Raw genomic sequence first — 8,114 nt, 5'->3', positions numbered from 1 at the left:
ACTTTATTTTTACCCTTGCCTTTTGGTTTAAAGGGCTATTGGCTTTTTCTGCTTGCTTTCTCTATCTTTTTTTCGAACATAATCTCTCTCTCAATTAGAGGTGTCTAGGATTCTTCAGCACACTCTTTCTCTCTTTTTTATGATTTTTCAGATCCTCAGTAACATGTCTCCTTTTTTCATCATTCTTTCAAGAGCCAACATTCATGAACAACAAATTCAAAAGACATATGCACTGTTCAAGCATACATTCAGAAGTCAAAGTATTGCCACCACATCAAAATAATTAATCTGTTATAAAATTCAAAATTCATGCAATTCTTCTCTTTTTTAATTAAGAACATTTTTCATTTAAGAAAGGTGATGGATTCATAGACACTAAGATAATAATGATCATAAGACACAAACATAGATAAACATAAGCATGAAAATTTGAAAAACAGAAAAATAAAGAACAAGGAGATTAAAGAACGGGTCCACCTTAGTGATGGCGGCTTATTCTTCCTCTTGAAGATCTTATGGAGTGCTTGAGCTCCTCAATCTCTATTCCTTGCCTTTGTTGCTCCTCTCTCATGATTCTTTGATCTTCTCTAATTTCATGGAGGAGGATGGAATGTTCTTGGTGCTCCACCCTTAGTTGTCCCATGTTGGAACTCAATTCTCCTAGGGAGGTGTTGATTTGCTCCCAATAATTTTGTGGAGGAAAGTGCATCCCTTGAGGCATCTCAGGGATTTCATGATGAGGAATCTCCTCATGTCCATGAGTGGGATCTCCTGTTTGCATTGAGCTCCTTCCACACAGATATCCATGAGGACTTGGTCCAACCTTTGACTAAAGTTGACCTTTTTTGAGTTTGAAAAGGGACCTCGGGGATCACCTTCTTCTTGGCCACAACTTCATAGAAGTGGTCTTGATGCACCCTTGAGATGAATCTCTCCATCTCCCTTGACTCAGAGGTGGAGGCTTTTGCCTTCCCTTTCCTCTTTCTAGAGGTTTCTCCGGCCTTAGGTGCCATAAATGGTTATGAAAAAACAAAAAGCAACGCTTTTACCAAACCAAACTTAGAAGGTTTGCTCGTCTTTGAGCAAAAGAAGAAAGAAAAGAGTAGAAGAAGAAGAAAATAGAGGAGATGGAGGGGGTTTTCTGGTTCGGCCATTATGGGTGGGTTTGGAAGGGAAAGTGTTTTGAATTTGGATGGTGAGGTAGGTGGGGTTTTATGAAGGGTGGATGTGAATGGTGAAGAGGTATTGAGGTGATTGGTGAATGGGTGAAGAAGAGAGAGAGTGGTGGGGTAGGTGGGGATCCTCTGGGATCCACAGATCCTGAGGTGTCAAGGATAGCTCATCCCTGCACCAAGTGGCGTGTAAAACGCCTTTTCTGCCAATCCTGGCGTTAAACACCGGGCTGCTACCCTTTTCTGGTATTAAACGCCAGTTTCTTGCCCATTCCTGGCGTTAAACGCCAGTCTGGTGCCCCTTTCTGGCGTTAAACACCCATTTTGCTATCTTCACTGGCGTTTAAACGCCAGCAAATTTTCCTCCAGGGTGTGCTGTTTTTCTTTCTGTTTTTCATGTTGTTTTTGCTTTTTCAATTGATATTGTGACTTCCCATGATCATCAACCCATAAAAGACATAAAATAACAAAGGGAAATAGATAAATATAACATTGGGTTACCTCCCAACAAGCGCTTCTTTAATGTCAGTAGCTTGACAGTGGGCTCTCATGGAGCGTCACAGATATTCAGAGCAATGTTGGAACCTCCCAACACCAAACTTAGAGTTTGACTGTGGGGGCTCTGTTTGACTCTATTTTGAAAGAAGCTCTTCATGCTTCCTCTCCATGGTTACAGAGGGATATCCTTGAGCCTTAAACACAAAGGATTCTTCATTCACTTGAATGATCAATTCTCCTCTGTCAACATCAATTACAGCCTTTGCTATGGCTTGGAAGGGTCTGCCAAGGATGATGGATTCATCCATGCACTTCCCAGTCTCTAGGACTATGAAATCAGCAGGGATGTAATGGTCTTCAATCTTTACCAGAACATCCTCTACAAGTCCATAAGCTTGTTTTCTTGAATTGTCTGCCATCTCTAGTGAGATTCTTGCAGCTTGTACCTCAAAGATCCCTAGCTTCTCCATTACAGAGAGAGGTATGAGGTTTATGCTTGACCCTAGGTCACACAGAGCCTTCTCAAAGGTCATAGTGCCTATGGTACAGGGTATTGAGAACTTCCCAGGGTCTTGTCTCTTTTGAGGTAATCTCTGCCTAGTCAAGTCATCCAGTTCTTTGGTGAGCAAAGGGGGTTCATCCTCCCAAGTCTCATTACCAAATAACTTGTCATTTAGCTTCATGATTGCTCCAAGGTACTTAGCAACTTGCTCTTCAGTGACATCTTCGTCCTCTTCAGAGGAAGAATACTCATCAGAGCTCATGAATGGCAGAAGTAAATCCAATGGAATCTCTATGGTCTCAGTGTGAGCCTCAGATTCCCATGGTTCCTCATTAGGGAACTCAATGGAGGTTAGTGGACATCCATTTTCCTCAGTGGCGCTCACTGCCTCTTCCTCCTCTCCAAATTCGGCCATGTTGATGGCCTTACACTCTCCTTTTGGATTCTTTTCTGTATTGCTTGGAAGAGTGCTAGGAGGGAGTTCAGTAACTTTCGTACTCAGCTGACCCACTTGTGCCTCCAAGTTTCTAATGGAGGACCTTGTTTCAGTCATGAAACTTTGAGTGGTTTTGATTGGATCAGAGACCATGGTTGCTAAGTCAGAGTGGCTCTGCTTAGAATTCTCTGTCTGTTGCTGAGAAGATGATGGAAAAGGCTTGCCATTACCAAACCTGTTTTTTCCACCATTATTGTTGTTGAAACCTTGTTAAGGTCTTTGTTGATCCTTCCATGAGAGATTTGGATGATTTCTCCATGAAGGATTATAGGTGTTTCCATAGGGTTCTCCCATGTAATTTACCTCTTCTATTGATGGGTTCTCAGGATCATAAGCTTCTTCTTCAGATGAAGCGTCCTTAGTACTGCCTGGTGCAGCTTGTATTCCAGACAGACTTTGAGAAATCATATTGACTTGCTGAGTTAATATTTTGTTCTGAGCCAATATGGCATTCAGAATACCAATCTTAAGAACTCCTTTCTTCTGATTCGTCCCATTGTTCACAGGATTCTTTTCACAAGTGTACATGAATTGGTTATTTACAACCATTTTAATGAGTTCTTGAGCTTCTGCAGGCATCTTCTTCAGATGAAGATATCCTCCAGCAGAGCTGTCCAATGACATCTTGGACAGTTCAGACAGACCATCATAGAAGATACCTATGATGCTCCATTCAGAAAGCATGTCAGAAGGACATTTTCTGATCAATTGTTTGTATCTTTCCCAATCTTCATAGAGGGATTCACCTTCCTTCTGTCTGAAGGTTTGGACTTCCACTCTAAGCTTACTCAATTTTTGAGGTGGAAAGAACTTTGCCAAGAAGGTATTGACTAGCTTTTCCCAAGAGTTCAGGCTTTCTTTAGGTTGTGAGTCCAACCATATCCTTGCTCTCTCTCTTACAACAAAAGGGAATAGCATAAGTCTGTAGACCTCAGGGTTAACCCCATTAGTCTTGACAGTGTCACAGATTTGCAAGAATTCAGCTAAAAACTGATGAGGATTTTCCAATGGAAGTCAATGGAACTTGCAATTCTGTTGAATTAGAGAAACTAATTGAGGCTTAAGTTCAAAGTTGTTTGCTCCAATGGCAGGGATAGAGATGCTTCTCCCATAGAAGTCGGGAGTAGGTGCAGTAAAGTCACCAAGCACCTTCCTTGCATTGTTGGCATTATTGTTGTTTTTGGCTGCCATGGGTTCTTCTTGTTTGAAGATTTTTGTTAGGTCCTCTACAGAGAGTTGTGCTTTAGCTTCTCTTAGCTTTCACTTTAAGGTCCTTTCAGGTTCAGGGTCAGCCTCAACAAGAATGCTTTTGTCTTTGCTCCTGCTCATATGAAAGAGAAGAGAACAAGAAAATATGAAATCCTCTATGTCACAGTATAGAGATTCCTTGAGGTGTCAGAGGAAAAGAAAAATAGAAGGAAGAGGTAGAAGAATTCGAACTTATCAAGAAAGATAGAGTTCGAATTGTGCATTGAGGAGTAGTGTTAGTCCATAAATAGAAGGATGTGAGAAGAGGGGAAGAAATTTTTGAAAATTAAAGTGAATTAATTAAAAGAAATTTTAAGAAATGGTAAATGATTTTCGAAAAATAAGATTGGGAAAGAAATAAAGTGATTTTTGAAAAAGATTTTGAAATTAGAAATCAAAAAGATATGATTGAAAATATAATTTTGAAAAAAAATGTGATAAAAAGATATGATTGAAAAGATATAGTTTTAAAAATATATGATTGAGAAGATATGATTTGAAAAACAATTAAAAAAAATTTGATTTTGAAAATTAATGACTTGGCTAACAAGAAATTTAAAAGATATGATTCAGACATTAAACCTTTCTCAACAGAAAAGGCAACATACTTGAAATGTTGAATCAAATCATTAATTGTTAGCAAGTATTTTTGAAAAATGGAAAGAAATTGATTTTGAAAATATATGATTGAAAAGATATGGTTTGAAAATGATTTGATTTTGAAAAATTATGAAAACTTGAAAAAAATTGGCATTAAAAACAAAATCTTGCCTCTTGTGCGATCCTAGCATTAAACACCCAGAATGGTATCCATTCTGGCGTTTAACGCCCAAAATGCCACCCTTTTGGGCATTAAACGCCCAGCCAGGTACCCTGGCTGGCGTTTAAACGTCAGTTTTCCTTCCTCACTGGGCATTTTGAACGCCCAGCTTTTTCTGTGTAATTTGTCTGCTGAATGTTCTGAATCTTCAATTCTCTGTATTATTGACTTGAAAAGACACAAATTAAAAAAATTTTTTGGATTTTTAATAATGAGGAATAATCAAAATGAAACTAAGATCAAATAAACAATGCATGCAAGACACCAAACTTAAAAGTTTGTACACTACTGACACTAACAAATTGAGAATGCATATGAGAAACAACAAAACACTCAAGACAAGAGAATTTAAAGATCAGAGTAAGGAAATCATCAAGAACAACTTGAGGATCAATGAAGACACATGATTTAATTCGAAAAAATGCAAGAAGAATAGAAACATGCAATTGACACCAAACTTAAAATTAGACACTAGACTCAAACAAGAAACATAAAAATATTTTTGGTTTTAAGATTTTATAAATTTTTTTGTGCTTTTTCGAAAATTATATGGAAAAGATGATAAAGAGATTCAAAATTTTTAATAAGAATTCCAGGAATCATGCAATGTTAGTCTAAAGCTTTAGTGTAAATAAATTAGACATGGCTAGCCAAGCTTCAGCAGGACATTGCATTCAAGAGCTAAATTGATGAGAATCAATCAGCTTTGGTGATGATGAAAACATCACCTTGAAACTCTAGAATTCATTCTTAAAAATTCTGAAGAAAAATACCTAATCTAAGCAACAAGATGAACCGTTAGTTGTCCAAACTCAAACAATCCCCGGCAACGGTGCCAAAAACTTGGTGCACGAAATTGTGATCATCAATGGCGCCATCAACATGGTACGCTCAATTGCAATCTCAACTCTTTATCATAACTTCGCACAGCTAACCAGCAAGTGCACTGGGTCGTCCAAGTAATAAACCTTACGCGAGTAAGGGTCGATCCCATGGAGATTGTTGGTATGAAGCAAGCTATGGTCATCTTGTAAATCTCAGTCAGGCGGATTCAAATGGTTATGGAGGATTAATGATTAAAAGATAAATAAAACATAAAATAAAGATAGAGATACTTATGTAATTCATTGGTGAGAACTTCAGATAAGCGTATGGAGATGCTTTGTCCCTTCCGTCTCTCTGCTTTCCTACTGTCTTCATCCAATCCTTCTTACTCCTTTCCATGGCAAGCTGTATGTTGGGCATCACCGTTGTCAATGGCTACAGTCCCGTCCTCTCAGTGAAAATGTTCAACGCGCTCTGTCACAGCACGGCTATTCAGCTGTCGGTTCTCGATCATGTCGGAATAGAATCCAGTGATTCTTTTGCGTCTGTCACTAACGCCCCACAATCGCGAGTTTGAAGCTCGTCAGAGTCATTCAATCCTTGAATCCTACTCGGAATACCACAGACAAGGTTTAGACTTTCTGGATTCTCAAGAATGCCGCCATCAATTCTAGCTTATACCACGAAGATTCTGATTAAGGAATCCAAGAGATAAACATTCAAGCCTTGTTTGCTTGTAGAACGGAAGTGGTTGTCAGGCACGCGTTCATAAGTGAGAATGATGATGAGCATCACATAATCATCACAATCATCATGTTCTTGGGTGCGAATGAATATCTTAGAACAAGAATAAGCTGAATTGAATAGAAGAACAATAGTAATTGCATTAATACTCGAGGTACAGCAGAGCTCCACACCTTAATCTATGGTGTGTAGAAACTCCACCGTTGAAAATACATAAGAACAAGGTCTAGGCATGGCCGAATGGCCAGCCTCCTAAAGAGGGTTCAATCATAAAAACATGATCGAAAGCTCCCTAATACAATAGCAAAATGTCCTATTTGTAGAGAACTAGTAGCTTAGGGTTTACAAAGATGAGTAAATGACATAAAAATCCACTTCCGGGCCCACTTGGTGTTTGCTTGGGCTGAGCATTGAAGCTTTCATGTGTAGAGACTTTTCTTGGAGTTAAACGCCAGATTTTGTGCCAGTTTGGGCGTTTAACTCACATTCTTGTGCCAGTTTCGGCGTTTAACGACAGAATTCTTGAGATGACTTGGAACGCCTGTTTGGGCCATCAATTCTCGGGCATATGAACTATTATACATTGCTGGAAAGCCCAAGATGTCTACTTTCCAACGCAATTGAGAGCGCGCCATTTGGGCTTCTGTAGCTCCAGAAAATCCACTTCGAGTGCAGGGAGGTCAGAATCCAACAACATCTGCAGTCATTTTCAGCCTCTGAATCAGATTTTTGCTCAGGTCCCTCAATTTCAGCCAGAAAATACCTGAAATCATAGAAAAACACACAAACTCATAGTAAAGTCCAGAAAAGTGAATTTTAACTAAAAACTAATAAAAATATAATAAAAACTAACTAAAACATACTAAAAACATACTAAAAACAATGCCAAAAAGTGTATAAATTATCCGCTCATCACCTACACCCACATGCCGCGCGCGCGGATGGTTTATTTCAAGAGTTGTGCGTAAGCGTCATGTACGCGTACGCACGAGTAGGGTTGTGCCAAAGGCACAGCATTGGCGCAGCGCAGGCACAACTCTCTGGAAAATGTATGGAATGTGGAACTTCTTAATCCACGCGTACGTACCCATGGTGCGCGCGCGTGGATGGTCGAAAACGCTTTATGCACGCGTACGCGTACAGTGCGCGTACGCGTGGATGGTGCTCTATTTTTCAAAATTTTCTATGTTTTTTGCACCAATCCAAGCATTCCAAACCTCCAAACAGCTACCAAAACACCATGAAACCTTATTTAACATACAAAACTACTAATTATACTCAACAAACTAATCAAAATACGAATTTAAACTAATTACCAATATGTCCAAAAAGAGAAAATGAAAAGAGGTTACCATGGTGGGGTATCTCCCACCAAGCATTTTTGTTTATTGTCCTTAAGTTGGACTTATGGGGAGCTCTTCTCAAGGTGGCTTGTGCTTGTACTCATCTTGGAACTTCCACCAATGCTTGGACATCCAATAAGCTCCATCATTTAGGATCAATATCTCCAAGCTTTGATGGAGTTCTTCACAAACCATGGGCTCCCAATGTTGATCCTCTTCTTGTAATCCAGGATCCTACACTTTATTTTCACACCCATCTCCAAGTTGATTATTATTAGTCCATGTGGGTGGTGAGAAAAGTGAATTCTCAAATAAATGACCAAACATCATCCTAGACCTAAGCAATCTAGTTTTACACCAACTCTTGCTATTAAGCTTTGAACATGTAACCATGGTGAACCTAGAATGGCATTTCCAACCACTAACCATCTCCTTTATACTCTTAAAGCCACAAATATATCTAAGT

At 39.2% G+C, this 8,114-nt stretch overlaps 1 non-coding gene across 1 annotated transcript; it reads left to right on the top strand.

Annotated features, from left to right (window-relative positions):
- Positions 1 to 3,346: 3,346 nt before the first annotated feature.
- Positions 3,347 to 3,454, top strand: LOC130972259 (small nucleolar RNA R71). Its single transcript, XR_009083449.1, has one exon. It is a non-coding gene; the product is annotated as a small nucleolar RNA R71 (small nucleolar RNA).
- The last annotated feature ends 4,660 nt before the right edge of the window (positions 3,455 to 8,114 follow it).

This window comes from Arachis stenosperma, chromosome 3, assembly GCF_014773155.1.
Source record: "Arachis stenosperma cultivar V10309 chromosome 3, arast.V10309.gnm1.PFL2, whole genome shotgun sequence".
In the NCBI taxonomy this organism is placed as follows: domain Eukaryota; kingdom Viridiplantae; phylum Streptophyta; class Magnoliopsida; order Fabales; family Fabaceae; genus Arachis; species Arachis stenosperma.
Note: the sequence above shows the minus strand (reverse complement) of the source record. Positions and strands in the feature narration are given on the sequence as shown.